The sequence below is a fragment of the Lynx canadensis genome, chromosome F2, assembly GCF_007474595.2.
Source record: "Lynx canadensis isolate LIC74 chromosome F2, mLynCan4.pri.v2, whole genome shotgun sequence".
NCBI lineage: Eukaryota > Metazoa > Chordata > Mammalia > Carnivora > Felidae > Lynx > Lynx canadensis.
The window spans coordinates 18,723,348-18,741,481 of record NC_044320.2 but is presented as its reverse complement, the minus strand read 5'-3'; the positions used below and the strand labels follow the sequence as shown (position 1 = coordinate 18,741,481).

The window sequence follows — 18,134 nt, the reverse complement described above, 5'->3', positions numbered from 1 at the left end:
CTTTTTTAAAATGTTTATTATTTTTGAGAGGGATAGAGAGACAGAGTGCAAGCAGGGGAAGGGCAGAGAGACAGAGAGGGAGACACACAATCAGAAGCAGGCTCCAGGCTCTGAGCTGTCAGCACAGAACAGGATGCCGGGCTCGAACTAACGAACTACGAGATCATGACCTGAGCCAAAGTTGGATGTTTCATCAACCGAGCCACCCAGGTGCCCCTTTTATCAATGTTTTACGGTTTATTGTGTATAGAGCTTTCGCCTCCTTGGTTAAGTTTATTTCTAGGCTTTATGTTCCCAGTGCCTTGGAAGTAGTCATCTACCCAGAACTGTGTCTCCAGTTGTTAAAGTCCCATGGGACTCAGGTGTACAAGCCTGGCCTGATCTCCTGGCCTCCAGAGCAGGTGGGCAGGGGTGTTTCCTGGGTGGCAGCTGCAAAAACAAGGTCACCATATGTAAAAACCAGGGCACCAAACTCTGCTGTGTAGGACCCTCCTCTGGGAGACAGTGGTGCTCCATAGCATGGCACAGGGGGTGTGAAAAGATGGTGCCCACTGGCTGGAGAACGGCAGAGAGGGAGGACAGGCACTTGCCAGAAAACGACAACAACAACAACAACAACAACAACAACAACAACAAAGGAATAAAGACAAAAAAGAAAAAAAAGGAAACAAGTGCCGTCTTTTTTGTTGTTGTTGTTTCTCCTTTTTTTTCTCTTTTCTCTTTTTTCCTTGTGTCTCAGTCTTACGTACCCACTTCAATGTGGATTTTCTCTCATTTGCCTGATGTAAATGGGTTGCTCTACTAGGTGAGTTTTTCCCCCCCTAGAGGAACTTATCCCATACATAGCTATAGATTCAGTGTGTCTGTGGGAAGAGATGAGTTCAGCACCTTCCTATGTCACTATCTTGAACTGGAATTGACAAGGTTCCTTCTTATCTCCTATATATTTCATTGGGCAAGGCTCACCCTCTAGGCATTTAACTCCCCAGTATTTCATGTTTGTAGTATGAATAAAAAAATGTAGACCTGATATGGGTATCTATAATATTACTACATTCATAAAACATAACCAGTAATAATCCTATGACTATTACATGAGAAAATTATGGGAGATATTTAAAAAAATTGATATTGTCATTATTAAGGAATGACAGAAGTAGACTGTAGCAATAGCACATAAAGCAAATGTTCTAAAGAGGAATCACATGTGCTTCACATTCCCTCAGGAGGTTGAAGCAAAGATAAAAGTGCCAACAGATTAGCCTTAATTCATCTCTTTGCCACAACAGATGACAGTGCTTTGTTCAAAATAGTTGCTGAGAAAAGATATTCAATCAGGAAAAACACAACAGAGTCAGGGGGAAAGTAATAAACCGACTGCCAAACCACAAAAAATGGCAAGTGATTATACAGCTTTTTTATGTCTCACGAAGCAATGATGAGTTGGCACTAATTCCCAGTTGAATGGTGAGTTGTCTACAGATACGGTGGCATCACTGAAACATGTCCCCAGTCACCTGTGACTATCCATGTTTTGGGTTTATTTCATTCAGGCCATTGCAACATGCAGAACATTTGACAATAAGGTTTAAGTACAAATGCGGTTTTTTTCCCTCCTGGAAAAATGGCATAAACTGGTAGGTAGCAACTGAACAAATATTTGAAGTTAATGGAGGAGTAGTGAGTAGATGAAGAATGTCCGCCAGCCTTCCACAAGATGGGGAATCAATTGATGTTGAGTATTGAAAATGTATATATATATTTAAGTTTATTTATTTATGTTGAGAGGGACAGAGACAGTGCACATGGAGGAGGGACAGAGAGAGAGAGAGAGAGAGAGAGAGAGAGAGAGAGAGAGAGAGAGAGAGAGAGAGTCCCAACCAGACTCCGTGCTGCTAGTGCAGAGCCTGATGCAGGGCTTGAACCCATGAAACTGCATGATCATGACCTTAGCCGAAACCAAGAGTTAGGCACTTAACCAACTGAGCCACCCAGGTGCCTTCAATTTATGTTGAGTATTTAAAGTAACAGTGTGTATATACAGGGAGGTGGCTTGGTCCACAAGATTGGAGTGTGGATACTTTCCTGTATTCCAAGAAAATGGAATATATCCGTGGAGCTTTCAAACATGTGCTCTTCTAACTTTATGCTCAGGTCGATGAACACCCACCCATAAGAAAACCCAGGCTAAGGTAGATATTGTCAGATGTTTCCACTGAGTAGCTCATAGCTTGTGCTGATGGCCACAATTCTGGGTGGGTAGTCATTTGAGGCCTTTTACAACATTGAAGTATCCTGAAGAATGGAGAAGGCTCTGCCTTCACATTCAAGGATCAGTACCACCACAGAGATAAAGTCATAGTTATAAAAATTATGGCTACATTTTGTAGAATGATCTTTTCTCTTTCATTTTTGATTTATTTCTAAGTAGATCATGTTTATGGATAAGAATTTTTTGAGACACTCTTGTTCAATTCCTTCATTGTTTGTTTCAAGGGGCACATTTGGGTGAGTACTAATAGCACTTCAAATGAGCAGGTATTATTTTCCACTCAGAAAATAATATGTGCTAATTATGAAAAGAACACTCTTATGAAAAAAAAAGATCACCCAGTGATAATCAATGTTATCATTTGAATGTATTTCCTTCCAACTATTTTTTTAATGAATCATTTATATATTTTTTAACATAGTTGTGACCATACTGAATATACAAGTTTGTGCAGGGCCTTCAAGTAGACCTCAATGATTCATGTTAATGAGTGATAGGGGGAAAAAAAGGCCAGAACAAATGAAAACGAAAGATAGATGAAAAGTCTCACTGTAATCAATGGTCTAAAATACTGCTTCCACCAAATGTTTTCCTGAAAGGCTAAACAACACCTTCTTTAAGCTGCTGTCACATTTTCTTCTTCTTTTAAATAAAGGAATTAATTATGTGGTTATTGTGATTTCTTTCTACATTATGTCATGTGAGCTTCCCAAAATAATAAGTAACAGTTGTACCACCATTTAACGTTAATTGATACAGTTGGGTCTAAAAACCAGGTGTCTGAACTCCACTTTCCATTACAGCAGACTCCCACCCTTGAGATTTGATTGGATGCAAATACCTTTGTAAACTCTGCCCTGGCCACAACTCTTAGTCACTTTGTTTGGCATCTGGACTAGAACAAAATGAATAAGTTTTCGAGGCCTGGTCTAAGACCCTAGGGGTCATGCCTGGACCCCAAGTTTAGAGGTTCTCTGGGAAGCTAGTTGATTTGTTCTGTTTTGTCTATGATATGAAAATTAGAATATCTGAAAGGCAGATGTTAGGTTGGAATCTTTGTCCCCTTATTTCTAGTTATGTGACTTTTGAAAAATTATTTAACCCATATGAGCCTTAGTTTTCTGATCAGTAAAGTTAGGAATAATATTGTCTCTCATGGCATAATATTATCTCATGAGGTTTGACTATGATCACACAACTTACAGTGATAGAAAGTAACTCAGCACATATTAACCCTTGAATGATGCTGAAAAATAGCCAAGCCTCCCAAAGGTTCCTCAGACGAGGGGTCTCAGACCATTTGGATCCACACTTAGCCTTGCATAAAAGGAGAGATGAGGAGATATTTAGGACTCGGGGCGAAGAAAAGGATGGAGGTTCTCCAAAGACTTTCTCATTGCTTTCCAAAGACTTTTAGGTAGCAGTGACCCATATTTGTCTTTCAACCTCCAGTACTTAAACACTTGAGTGCCTAATATGTGCCAGAAACCTTTCTAAATGCTAGTGATGCCCTACTGGAAACAGACTTCCAACAATGGTTTCTCAAATAAGTCCGTGTATGGTGGGGGTAACTTGTGCATTATGTGAAGGCATGTTTTGAAGAAGCTTTTATTTTCTTTGCTCCCTCATCCTGTCCTTGGGTTTGCACCAATATGCAAATAATCATATTCAGACTTAACTGATACCATTTAGTGCTTGGGATTTGAACTCAAGTCTGCCTGATTCAATATCTGTTCATTCTTCTGCTATGAAGATTTACCATGTATCCACCTCAGAGGGACCCAATAAGTGTCAATCTTTGGACTCTACACTCAAAGAGCAGAGGAGACAGGACAGAAATAATAATGACCAATGTAAGACAGTATTGTAACTCCTTAATTATTTTTAAAATGAAGCATGCCATGTGAGTGAATTTTCCAGGTAATCTAGGCAATATTTTTCAAGGTTCAGTACAATTTTGACTTTCACCATCTTTTGAGAGAAACCATATGGTATAACATCATATTATTTTCTGCATTTTTAACCAGATAACTTTGAACCTAATTTACCTTTGTTCAAGGGATGGAACATCTTGATTTTGCTCATGAATGTCCTTGGGACTTCTGTTGTTTCTTTGTCTCTTTCCTCTTAGTCTAAATCTCAATCATTACTTCCACCATGTTTTGAGATCCTTTCTTTCTCTTCTCTTTCTTGTTTTTTAATTTTCTTTTCTGTCTGCTGGTGCTAATCCTTCTGGCCTAAAACGCCAAATAAGCGAACAAGTTAAAACTGTGGCAAAGGTCTTGTGTCCACGTAGTAAAGTACAAGTTTTAATAAGGGTGCTATTTACTCTTTGTTGCCTGAACCCACCCCTTTTCCCATTTACTTCGATTGTGGATGTTTTCAGGGTAGAGGGGGAAGCGTTTTAGCCAGAGACAGACTGCTGTCCAGATAAGCGAATGTGATACTACAGTTCTTCAAGAATGGCAAGTATGTCAAGGACAGATGGAGTTAGTAAAGGCTGGGTGCTCGGGGCTGGAGCCAGGCCTCGGGGAAGAATTAGATGGGGAATGGATTCAAACGAGGAGGCCAGGAGACACAGCCTAAGCAGAAGGAGCTAAGTGCCAGAGGAAAGAGAGATGGGCGGCCACACACTGAGCATCTACTGCAACCTGGCTATTGCGTTTAATCCTCAAAGTATGTTATGTAGGCATTGTGCTACTTATGTGCTTCCATCCCAAGTTCTCCCCCTGTCCTTCTCTCCCCTTCTCCTCAGTCCTCTAGCTGCCCCCTGGGTTGGGTTCATGCAAGGCAGTGACATGCGAGTGGAAGATGAGAGGAGAGTGAGGTCAGGGTATTTACTCCTCTGGGTCACTCTGGGTTGGCTGCACCCCTCTCCCAAGACATGCAGCTTCTGTTAGGCACTCTTCTGCACACAGCTAGTGCCCCAGAACGCTGCCCTCCCTTCAGGCTGAGTGTCATAATTGCTCCACGCTGCAGATTCCCCTAAATGCTGCCCATACCTTTGTGAATAGTCCTTGTATGAAATTTGCATCAAGGGCACCTGGGTGGCTCAGTTGGTTGAGCTTCTGACTTTGGCTCAGGTCACGATCTCATGGTTCATGGGTCCAAGGCCTACGTTGGGCTCTGAGCTGACAGTGAAGAGCCTGCTTTGGATTCTTTGTCTCCCTTATTCTTTGCCCCTCCCAGGCTTGTGTTCTCACTCTTTCTAAAATAAACAATAAGGGGCGCCTGGGTGGCTCAGTTGGTTAAGCGTCTGGCTTCGGCTCAGGTCATGATCTCCCGGTCTGTGGGTTCGAGCCCCACGTCGGGCTCTGTGCTGACCGCTCAGAGCCTAGAGCCTGTTTCAGATTCTGTGTCTCCCTCTCTCTCTGACCCTCCCCCATTCATGCTCTGTCTCTCTCTGTCTCAAAAATAAATAAACATTAAAAAAATTTTTTAAATAAACAAAAAAAATTTTTTTTAATTCTCATCAATTACCATATTTGGGATGTCATCCGTATCCTGCTATTACCCTGAGTGACCCAGACACTCTGTTTTCATTCTCCTTTCGTAAATGGGATAAATGAATTTTAGATTTTTATGTAATGTGCCCATAGTCACACAGCTAGAAATAGCTGGCTGTGAGATTTGAAGTCAGCTCTGTCCACTGCCTATGTCCTTCGCATGACTCCAGTCTGTATGAGTATTCATGGGAAAATTAAGGGACTAGTATCTTTAGTGGGGAGGGATCCCCACTGTGAGATGAAGAAAGAAAAAGTCATATTCTATAAACAGTTAATTGGCTGCCTAACCTGGGCAAGATGCTGTAACGACAGGATCACAGGACATTAAACCTGGAATGGTCCTTATCTGTAAATAGTTTTCATGCTGTGCTCACTGGAGCCCTAGCAGTTCCTCACAGAAGCCTCTGAGATTCCATGAGGAACAGACACTAGGCTGGCCTTAGGCAGTCTTGTGTGCTTCATGGAGGGCAGATATACTTTCATCGGCTCTAGTTTTCCTCTGTGCTCACTGAATGAAATCCTGAGAGAGAAGGTTTGGAAGCTTTCCTTGGTTTCTTCTTTACAATGAGGCTGTCGAATTCCGTAAGACGGCTGGTGCTATTACTCAGATGGCACATAGGAAATACCTGGCTATAAATGCATGTACATGTCCTTCATATTTTCATTCTTTTTGAGTACATCCAGAGAGGAAAATTCAGTTTAGGGTGTGAAGTTTTTCCATTTCATCTCTGATTCAGTAGAGATAAATTAACCATGAATACTCCTTTACGTGTGGCTTTGGTCTGAACAACTGAAGCAATTGGAGGGCAGAGAAGACAGACATGAGCTCTACTCTGAGCCCCAGCAGGCAAACATACGCCTTCTCTGGTCATATTCTGGTGTAGCCACCTTGCCTCATGTTAATGAACACATGGTCAAATGATTGGTCCATGAAATATAGGCCCTTACTCATTTATAAACAGCTTCTCCTAGTGGCCCTTCACCACTTGAATAACATCCTGTACTCTTAGGCTTTGCAAGGCACATCCTGAGCTGGAAAAGTTTTGCTAGGCATTCATCTTGAGCAGGGTTTCTCCAACAATAATGTTTGAGAGCCACTGATCTGGAGAGGTAGGTGGGGGGTATACTGCATGTATACATGTACACTCTGTTGTGTGTGCACCCAAACACCCCTACACACACACTACATCCACCCCTCCATAGTGTAGCGTCAGTCACTAAATACTTCAGTATACCAAGTCAGTGGTTCAAGTCAGCTTGGCTGCAAAGTAGACTCACCAAGGGGGCTTTAAACATTTCTTAATTTTTTTTTTAAAGGTTATTTATTTTTGAGAGACAGAAAGAGACAGAGCATGAGTGGGGAGGAGCAGAGAGAGAGGGAGACACAGAATCCAAACCAGGCTCCAGGCTCTGAGCTATCAGCACAGAGCCCAACCTGGGGCTCAAAATCATGAACTTGAGATCATGACCTGAGCCGAAGTCAGATGCTTAACCAAGTGAGCCACCCAGGTGCCCCAAGGAGGCTTTAAACATTTCTAATGCTTAAGTGACATCCCAAATGATTTAAAAAAATTTTTTTTAATGTTTATTTATTTTTGAGACAGAGGGAGGCAGAGCATGAACGGGGGAGGGTCAGAGAGAGAGGGAGACACAGAAGCGGAAGCAGGCTCCAGGCTCTGGGCCATCATCAGCCCAGAGCCCGACGCGGGGCTCGAACTCACGGACCGTGAGATCGTGACCTGAGCTGAAGTCGGACGCTTAACCAACTGAGCCACCCAGGCGCCCCGCCAAACGATTTAAATCAGAAACTCTGAGAGTGATACTCCAGGTTATTCTAAGTTGCAGCCAAGTTTGAAAACCAGTGTACGAGATTAGATGTTTCTTATGATGAGGTGCCCTTGGAATCCATTTAGTTTTTAAAAATAAAAGATTTAAAACTTAAAAAAAAATACAACATTTTGGGGGTGCCTGGGTAGCTCAGTGGGTTAAGAGTCTGACTCTTGATTTCGGCTCAGATCATGATCTCCAGGTTTGGGAGTTCAAGCCCCTCATTGGACCTCTGTTGTCACAATGGAGCCCAATTTAGATCCTCTGTCCCTCTCTCTCTCTGCCCCTCCCCCTCTCATGCTTGCTTGCTTTCTCTCTCTCTCTCTTCCCCCCCTCAAAAATAAATAAATATTTTTAATATTTCTAAAAAACACTATCTTAAAATAAAACATTTATTTTTATAAAATGTCTAATTTCATACATGCTTCCTTCTGCCTCTGGCTATGATGGGGTCACTGGGATGGGAGCACCCTCTGACAGAAAACAATGAGAAATCTGGATGAAATGTACGGGGTAACTGTTTCTGCACATTAGACAATAGGCGGTGCAGGACCGTGATTCACAAGAGAAAGGAAATAAACAAGGTGGACTTTCTGTGCATCTGGACTTTCTGTCTGGAGGCACTTTTCAGACTGCAGTGAAGGAAGGAGACAGAGGCTGGAATTTTGGAAGAGCGAGGCGTCTGGGATTTGAGGGTCAGAGTACCAGACAGGAGGGAACTGTGCAGAGAAAGAGCTCCAAAATCTGCATAAAGGTCCCCTTGAGTATGGTGTTGAATTCTAAACCACAGATGTGACGGGTGAGAGTCCGTGAGTCTGACTGGGCAAAGAACAACCACACAACTGTAAATTGAGGAGTTCCTGGAACACACACAAGGCTGGGAGATGTCTGAGGTTTGGTCAACCAGAGTAAAGAGTCCTTATTGAAGCCCCATAGGATTCAGTGGTGACAGTGGAGGGTCATGCCTTACGAGAGAAAATAAACTAGTCAAGGACATTCAAAACCTGCCCTAAAAAAAGCTCCTAAGAAAACTTTGAAAAGCTCAGGCTGAATAACAAGTAATTTAAGTGCCTGCCCAAATAAAATCCAATACTTTTTAAAGGAACATATATTTTTAAAAAATGTCCAGCACTCAACATTGTAAAATGCACAATGTCCAGGATCTAATGAAAGAAAAAATACTGGACATGTGAAGAAGTAGAAAAAAATGCAACTGACTCCAAGGAGAAACAGCAATCACCATAAACAAGATAAGCAATGACAAAGGTAATGACATTAGTAGACAAGGATCTGAAAACAGCAAATATAAATACCTTCAAGGATTTAAAGGGAAACACAAGCCTAATGAGGAAAAAAATGAAGGATTTAAAAAATGGAATTTCTAGAAATGAAACAATATCCAAAATTTCACTGGGAGGATTAACGACTGATTAGACACAAAGAAGGAAACAACAACGAGAGCAACAACACTGAATTTGAAAGCACAGCAATGGGAACAATGTCGACTGAAGCATAGAGGGTAAAAAGACCAAATGAACAGAGCTTTAGTGTCCAGGGGACAATATGAAGTGTCAAGATATGTACAAATAGAGTTTTATAAAAAGGGGAGAGGAAAAAAAGGAAATTACTTGAACCCCTCCCACCCCCGGCAACATTCTTTGCAAATTTGAGGAAAAATGTCAATCCATGTATTCAAGATGCTCAACAGAACCCCAAGCAGGTAGAGCAAGGAAAACCTCAAACATAATAAAAGTTTTGAAAACCTGGGATAAAAAGTAAATCTTAAAAGCAGCCAGAGAAAAGAAATACACATTACATACAGAGTAAAAGATAAGAATCTGTGGATTTCTAATCAGAAACAATGTAGGCCAGAAGACAATAGAATGACATCTTCAAAGTGCTAAAAGAACAAAAGCCATCAACCCTGAATTCTCTATTCAGTAAAATAACTTTATTTATTTATTTATTATTTTTTTTTAAATATGAAATTTATTGTCAAATTGTTTTTCATACAACACCCAGTGCTCATTCCAACAGGTTCCCTCCTCAATACCCATCATTCTTTTTTTTTTTTTTTATGAAATTTATTGACAAATTAGTTTCCATACAACACCCAGTGCTCATCCCAAAAGGTGCCCTCCTCAATACCCATCACCCACCCTCCCCTCCCTCCCACCCCCCATCAACCCTCAGTTTGTTCTCAGTTTTTAACAGTCTCTTATGCTTTGGCTCTCTCCCACTCTAACCTCTTTTTTTTTTTTTTTTCCTTCCCCTCCCCCATGGGTTCCTGTTAAGTTTCTCAGGATCCACATAAGAGTGAAACCATATGGTATCTGTCTTTCTCTGTATGGCTTATTTCACTTAGCATTACACTCTCCAGTTCCATCCACGTTGCTACAAAGGGCCATATTTCATTTTTTCTCATTGCCACATAGTATTCCATTGTGTATATAAACCACAATTTCTTTATCCATTCATCAGTTGATGGACATTTAGGCTCTTTCCATAATTTGGCTATTGTTGAGAGTGCTTCTATGAACATTGGGGTACAAGTGCCCCTATGCATCAGTACTCCTGTATCCCTTGGATAAATTCCTAGCAGTGCTATTGCTGGGTCATAGGGTAGGTCTATTTTTAATTTTCTGAGAAACCTCCACACTGCTTTCCAGAGCGGCTGCACCAATTTGCATTCCCACCAACAGTGCAAGAGGGTTCCCGTTTCTCCACATCCTCTCCAGCATCTATAGTCTCCTGATTTGTTCATTTTGGCCACTCTGACTGGCGTGAGGTGATACCTGAGTGTGGTTTTGATTTGTATTTCCCTGATAAGGAGCGACGCTGAACATCTTTTCATGTGCCTGTTGGCCATCTGGATGTCTTCTTTAGAGAAGTGTCTATTCATGTTTTCTGCCCATTTCTTCACTGGGTTATTTGTTTTTCGGGTGTGGAGTTTGGTGAGCTCTTTATAGATTTTAGATACTAGCCCTTTGTCCGATATGTCATTTGCAAATATCTTTTCCCATTCCGTTGGTTGCCTTTTAGTTTTGTTGGTTGTTTCCTTTGCTGTGCAGAAGCTTTTTATCTTCATAAGGTCCCAGTAATTCACTTTTGCTTTTAATTCCCTTGCCTTTGGGGATGTGTCGAATAAGAGATTGCTACGGCTGAGGTCAGAGAGATCTTTTCCTGCTTTCTCCTCTAAGGTTTTGATGGTTTCCTGTCTCACATTTAGGTCCTTTATCCATTTTGAGTTTATTTTTGTAAATGGTGTGAGAAAGTGGTCTAGTTTCAACCTTCTGCATGTTGCTGTCCAGTTCTCCCAGCACCATTTGTTAAAGAGGCTGTCTTTTTTCCATTGGATGTTCTTTCCTGCTTTGTCAAAGATGAGTTGGCCATACGTTTGTGGGTCTAGTTCTGGGGTTTCTATTCTATTCCATTGGTCTGTGTGTCTGTTTTTGTGCCAATACCATGCTGTCTTGATGATGACAGCTTTGTAGTAGAGGCTAAAGTCTGGGATTGTGATGCCTCCTGCTTTGGTCTTCTTCTTCAAAATTCCTTTGGCTATTCGGGGCCTTTTGTGGTTCCATATGAATTTTAGGATTGCTTGTTCTAATTTCGAGAAGAATGCTGGTGCAATTTTGATTGGGATTGCATTGAATGTGTAGATAGCTTTGGGTAGTATTGACATTTTGACAATATTTATTTTTCCAATCCATGAGCAGGGAATGTCTTTCCATTTCTTTAAGTCTTCTTCAATTACCTTCATAAGCTTTCTATAGTTTTCAGCATACAGATCCTTTACATCTTTGGTTAGATTGATTCCTAGGTATTTTATGCTTCTTGGTGCAATTGTGAATGGGATCATTTTCTTTGTCTTTCTGTGGCTTCATTGTTAGTGTATAAGAATGCAACTGATTTCTGGACATTGATTTTGTATCCTGCAACTTTGCTGAATTCATGTATCAGTTCTAGCAGACTTTTGGTGGAGTCTATCGGATTTTCCATGTATAATATCATGTCATCTGCAAAAAGCGAAAGCTTGACTTCATCTTTGCCAATTTTGATGCCTTTGATTTCCTTTTGTTGTCTGATTGCTGATGCTAGAACTTCCAGCACTATGTTAAACAACAGCGGTGAGAGTGGGCATCCCTGTCGTGTTCCTGATCTCAGGGAAAAAGCTCTCAGTTTTTCCCCGTTGAGGATGATGTTAGCTGTGGGCTTTTCATAAATGGCTTTTATGATCTTTAAGTATGTTCCTTCTATCCCGACTTTCTCAAGGGTTTTTATTAAGAAAGGGTGCTGGATTTTGTCAAAGGCCTTTTCTGCATCGATTGACAGGATCATATGGTTCTTCTCTTTTTTTTTGTTAATGTGATGTATCACGTTGATTGATTTGCGAATGTTGAACCAGCCCTGCATCCCAGGAATGAATCCCACTTGATCATGGTGAATAATTCTTTTTATATGCTGTTGAATTCGATTTGCTAGTATCTTATTGAGAATTTTTGCATCCATATTCATCAGGGATATTGGCCTGTAGTTCTCTTTTTTTACTGGGTCTCTGTCTGGTTTAGGAATCAAAGTAATACTGGCTTCATAGAAGGAGTCTGGAAGTTTTCCTTCCCTTTCTATTTCTTGGAATAGCTTGAGAAGGATAGGTATTATCTCTGCTTTAAATGTCTGGTAGAACTCCCCTGGGAAGCCATCTGGTCCTGGACTCTTATTTGTTGGGAGATTTTTGATAACCGATTCAATTTCTTCGCTGGTTATGGGTCTGTTCAAGCTTTCTATTTCCTCCTGATTGAGTTTTGGAAGAGTGTAGGTGTTCAGGAATGTGTCCATTTCTTCCAGGTTGTCCAATTTGTTGGCATATAATTTTTCATAGTATTCCCTGATAATTGTTTGTATCTCTGAGGGATTGGTTGTAATAATTCCATTTTCATTCATGATTTTATCTATTTGGGTCATCTCCCTTTTCTTTTTGAGAAGCCTGGCTAGAGGTTTGTCAATTTTGTTTATTTTTTCAAAAAACCAACTCTTGGTTTCGTTGATCTGCTCTACCGTTTTTTTAGATTCTATATTGTTTATTTCTGCTCTGATCTTTATTATTTCTCTTCTTCTGCTGGGTTTAGGCTGCCTTTGCTGTTCTGCTTCTATTTCCTTTAGGTGTGCTGTTAGATTTTGTATTTGGGATTTTTCTTGTTTCTTGAGATAGGCCTGGATTGCAATGTATTTTCCTCTCAGGACTGCCTTCGCTGCGTCCCAAAGCGTTTGGATTGTTGTATTTTCATTTTCGTTTGTTTCCATATATTTTTTGATTTCTTCTCTAATTGCCTGGTTGACCCACTCATTCGTTAGTAGGGTGTTCTTTAACCTCCACGCTTTTGGAGGTTTTCCAGACTTTTTCCTGTGGTTGATTTCAAGCTTCATAGCATTGTGGTCTGAAAGTAGGCATGGTATAATTTCAATTCTTGTAAACTTATGAAGGGCTGTTTTGTGACCCAGTATATGATCTATCTTGGAGAATGTTCCATGTGCACTCGAGAAGAAAGTATATTCTGTTGCTTTGGGATGCAGAGTTCTAAATATATCTGTCAAGTCCATCTGATCCAATGTCTCATTCAGGGCCCTTGTTTCTTTATTGACTGTGTGTCTAGATGATCTATCCATTTCTGTAAGTGGGGTGTTAAAGTCCCCTGCAATTACCACATTCTTATCAATAAGGTTGCTTCTGTTTATGAGTAATTGTTTTATATACTTGGGGGCTCCGGTATTCGGCGCATAGACATTTATAATTGTTAGCTCTTCCTGATGGATAGACCCTGTAACTATTATATAATGTCCTTCTTCATCTCTTGTTACAGCCTTTAATTTAAAGTCTAGTTTGTCTGATATAAGTATGGCTACTCCAGCTTTCTTTTGGCTTCCAGTAGCATGATAAATAGTTCTCCATCCCCTCACTCTGAATCTAAAGGTGTCCTCAGGTCTAAAATGAGTCTCTTGTAGACAGCAAATAGATGAGTCTTGTTTTTTTATCCATTCTGATACCCTATGTCTTTTGGTTGGCGCATTTAATCCATTTACATTCAGTGTTATTATAGAAAGATACGGGTTTAGCGTCATTGTGATGTCTGTATGTTTTATGCTTGTAGTGATGTCTCTGGTACTTTGTCTCACAGGGTCCCCCTTAGGATCTCTTGTAGGGCTGGTTTAGTGGTGACAAATTCCTTCAGTTTTTGTTTGTTTGGGAAGACCTTTATCTCTCCTTCTATCCTAAATGACAGACTTGCTGGATAAAGGATTCTCGGCTGCATATTTTTGCTGTCTAGCACCCTGAACATCTCGTGCCAATTCTTTCTGGCCTGCCAAGTTTCAAAAGAGAGATCAGTCACGAGTCTTATAGGTCTCCCTTTATACGTGAGGGCACGTTTACCCCTTGCTGCTTTCAGAATTTTCTCTTTATCCTTGTATTTTGCCAGTTTCACTATGATATGTCGTGCCGAAGATCGATTCAAGTTACGTCTGAAGGGAGTTCTCTGTGCCTCTTGGATTTCAATGCCTTTTTCCTTCCCCAGTTCAGGGAAGTTCTCAGCTATGATTTCTTCAAGTACCCCTTCAGCACCTTTCCCTCTCTCTTCCTCCTCTGGAATACCAATTATGCGTATATTATTTCTTTTTAGTGTATCACTTAGTTCTCTAATTTTCCCCTCATACTCCTGGATTTTTTTATCTCTCTTTTTCTCAGCTTCCTCTTTTTCCATAACTTTATCTTCTAGTTCACCTATTCTCTCCTCTGCCTCTTCCATCCGAGCTGTGGTGGTTTGCATTTTGTTTTGCATTTCATTTAAAGCGTTTTTCAGCTCCTCGTGACTGTTCCTTAGTCCCTTGATCTCTGTAGCAAGAGATTCTCTGCTGTCCTGTATACTGTTTTCCAGCCCAGCGATTAATTTTATGACTATTATTCTAAATTCACTTTCTGTTATATTATTTAAATCCTTTTTGATCAGCTCATTAGCTGTTGTTATTTCCTGGAGATTCTTCTGAGGGGAATTCTTCCGCTTGGTCATTTTGGATAGTCCCTGGTGTGGTGAGGACCTGCAGGGCACTTCCCCTGTGCTGTGGTGTATAACTGGAGTTGGTGGGCGGGGCCGCAGTCAGTCCTGATGTCTGCCCCCAGCCAATTGCTGGGGCCACAGTCAGACTGGTGTGTGCCTTCTCTTCCCCTCTCCTAGGGGCGGGATTCACTGTGGGGTGGCGTGGCCCGTCTGGGCTACTTGCACACTGCCAGGCTTGTGATGCTGGGGATCTGGCGTATTAGCTGGGGTGGGAAGGCAAGGTGCACGGCGGGAGGGGGGGCAGGCTTAGCTCGCTTCTCCTTAGGTGATCCACTTCAGGAGGGGCCCTGTGGCAGCCAGAGGGAGTCAGATCCGCTGCCGGAGGTTTGGCTCCGCAGAAGCACAGAGTTGGGTGTTTGCGCGGAGCGAGCAATTTCCCTGGCCGGAACCGGTTCCCTTTGGGATTTTGGCTGGGGGATGGGCGGGGGAGATGGCGCTGGCGAGCGCCTTTGTTCCCCGCCAAACTGAGCTCTGTCGTCCGGGGGCTCCGCAGCTCACCCTCCCTTTGTCCTCCAGCCTTCCCGCTTTCCGAGCAGAGCTGTTAACTTATGACCTCCCAGACGCTAAGTCGCGCTTGCTGTTGTAACACAGTCCGTCAGCCCCTCCGCTTTTGCAAGCCGGACTCGGGGGCTCTGCTTGGCTGGCGAGCCGCCCCTCCGCCCCGGCTCCCTCCCGCCAGTCCGTGGAGCGCGCACCGCCTCGCCGCCCTTCCTACCCTCTTCCGTGGGCCTCTCGTCTGCGCTTGGGTCCGGTGACTCCATTCTGCTAATCCTCTGGCGGTTTTCTGGGTTATTTAGGCAGGTGTAGGTGGAATCTAAGTGATCAGCAGGACGCGCGGTGAGCCCAGCGTCCTCCTACGCCGCCATCTTCCTGCGCCTCCTCAAAATAACTTTAAAAATAAAAGAAAGGCACCTGGCAGGCTTAGTCAGTGGAGCATATGACTTTTGATTTTGGGATGTAAGTTTGAGTCCCGTGTTAGGTGTAGAGGACTACTTAAAATCTTTTTTTTTTTTTTAATTTTTTTTAACGTTTATTTATTATTGAGAGACAGACACAGAGTGTGAGCAGGAGAGGGGGCAGAGAGAGGGGGGGGACACAGAATCCAAAGCAGGCTCCAGGCTCTGAGCTGTCAGCACAGAGCCCAACGTGGGGCTAGAACTCACGAAGTGTGAGATCATGACCTGAGCTGAAGTTGGTTGTCTAACCAACTGAGCCACCCAGGTGCCCCTACTTAAAATCCTTTTTTAAAAAAAGAAATAAAGACTTTTTCAGATGAACATAGTCTGAGAGAATTCATCATTAGAAAATCTGTGCTATAGAAAATATTAAAGAGTGCTCGCTTCGGCAGCACATATACTAAAATTGGAACGATACAGAGAAGATTAGCATGGCCCCTGCACAAGGGTGACACACAAATTCGTGAAGCGTTCCATATTTAAAAAAAATATATTAAAGAACACCGGACATGGTAAATATACATAAAAAACTCTTGGTCTTAACAACATGAATAAATACATAAAAGTTACTAATGAGATATACCACTCTTTCTTCAATGCTACGTCTTTGAAATCCATGTGTGTTTTGAATTTACATCGCAATTCAATTTGTGTTAATCACATTTTTTAATGCTTATTTAGTTTTGTATATATAGAGAGAGACAGAGACAGAATGTGAGTGGGGGAGGGACAGGCAGAGAGGGAGACACAGAATCCGAAGCAGGCTCCAGGCTCTGAGCTGTCAGCACAGACCCCAACTTGGGGCTCAAAAGCTGTGAGATCATGATCTGAACTGAAGTCGGATATTCAACCGACTGAGCCACCCAGGCACCTCTGTGCTAATCATATTTTAAAAACTCAATAGCCACATGTGGCTAAGGGTTACTGCATTGAGCAGAGTGGCTCAGGCTCAGGAAATGGTTTATTTCCTCATTTACTTACTGTCATCTGAAAATAATGCATTTGTTTACTTTCTGTCTCACCCTGTTAGAATGTAAGCTCTAAGAGAGAAAGGACATTGTCTTGTTCACGTTGTATGTCCAGTGGCTAAGATAGAACGCAGAACCTAGTACATGGTAGGTACTACCATTTGTTTCTTGAATGAAAATTGTTTCAAAGGAGAAGACGTGGATACTACATACAGCAGACAGGGGTTTCAGGAAATGTATTCTAAGAACAAAAATGGCCCTTAGAGGAGGTTCAGTGAGTACAGACTTTGAAATTTGATGAATATGGGCTTGTGACACTTTAGGCTTTTCATAAACCTTGATGCAGGGATGTCCAGAGTGGATGGGGTACGGGAGCAGTGGGAGAGTATTTTATCTGTGACATAGTTTTAAATTGCCAGGGCATGATGATAACAAAAAGTCTTACTTATCTTCTAAAAGAAAAGGAAAAAAAAAGCCCACATACAATGAGCCCTCTCATTGCCTGCCCCTGCAGCTCTCACTGCCTCACCCCTGGGGTATGTCATTGTCACTGTGAACTTGCATTTTCTCATCTTTAAAGTTATTTTTGTCATTTTACTTAGCAAATATATTTATAGCCCTTAGTATGTGCCCGGCATATTCTCAATGCTTTAATATAAATCGTTTAATCCTAGCAACAATCTTGGGAGGAAAGTTTTGTTGTTTTTTTTTTTTATTCCCATTTTACAGATGATGAGACCAGAGCCCAAGTTTACACATTTGAAAAGAAGCAGAACCAGGTTTTTAACTCAGGGAATCTGACTCCAGAGAACATACTATGTTGCCTCTCAATAATATGACCTACTGTACAAGGTTGGAGATACTGTGTGCAAAGTGGCCAGCTCATAACAAATATTCAAGAGCTACTAGACAGGGCTGTTCTCATTATTGCTAGTAATATTATTTTTATCAATTGGTAATCTGAAATCACAGAGAGGTTAACTGACTCCTCCAAATGTACCTCACTACTCAGAAGTAGAGGGGGCTTAAAGCATAGCCTGCTGATTCCCAATCAGGCCAAGTCCACAAATATCCACTGTCAACCCTTGTGGGAAACTTTTTAAAAAGAAACAACCACTGGAGAAATAAGAAAAGTGTTGACATTTTAATTTAATAAAAGACGAGCTTGCTTTTTTTCTCCTATGGCTTGCAGGCTCAGTTTATCTGATGCTGGGAGTTCCCTAAAACCCTCCAGAGGGATTTTTACAAAGAGAATGTTCCAAAAGCATTCTCCCTTCAGCTCCTTATCCACAGAACAAGAATAGTATTTAGCAGTCTAAGGCTATGATATATCATGATTTTTTTTCTCTTTTTCCTATATTTTAAAATCATGACTTAAACTTTCAAAAATGTTTACATTAGGGTATAATTCATACAAAGAAGTACACCAATTTTAGGTGTGCAATTCAAAGGATTTTGACATGGGTACATAGCCATATTACTAGCACCCAGAT

The 18,134-nt window shown here is 41.6% G+C and overlaps 1 non-coding gene across 1 annotated transcript; it reads left to right on the top strand.

The window, feature by feature from the left end:
- The first annotated feature begins 16,049 nt into the window (after window positions 1-16,049).
- Window positions 16,050-16,156, top strand: LOC115506599. The gene has a single exon (XR_003966444.1). It is a non-coding gene; the product is annotated as a U6 spliceosomal RNA (small nuclear RNA).
- Window positions 16,157-18,134: the final 1,978 nt, after the last annotated feature.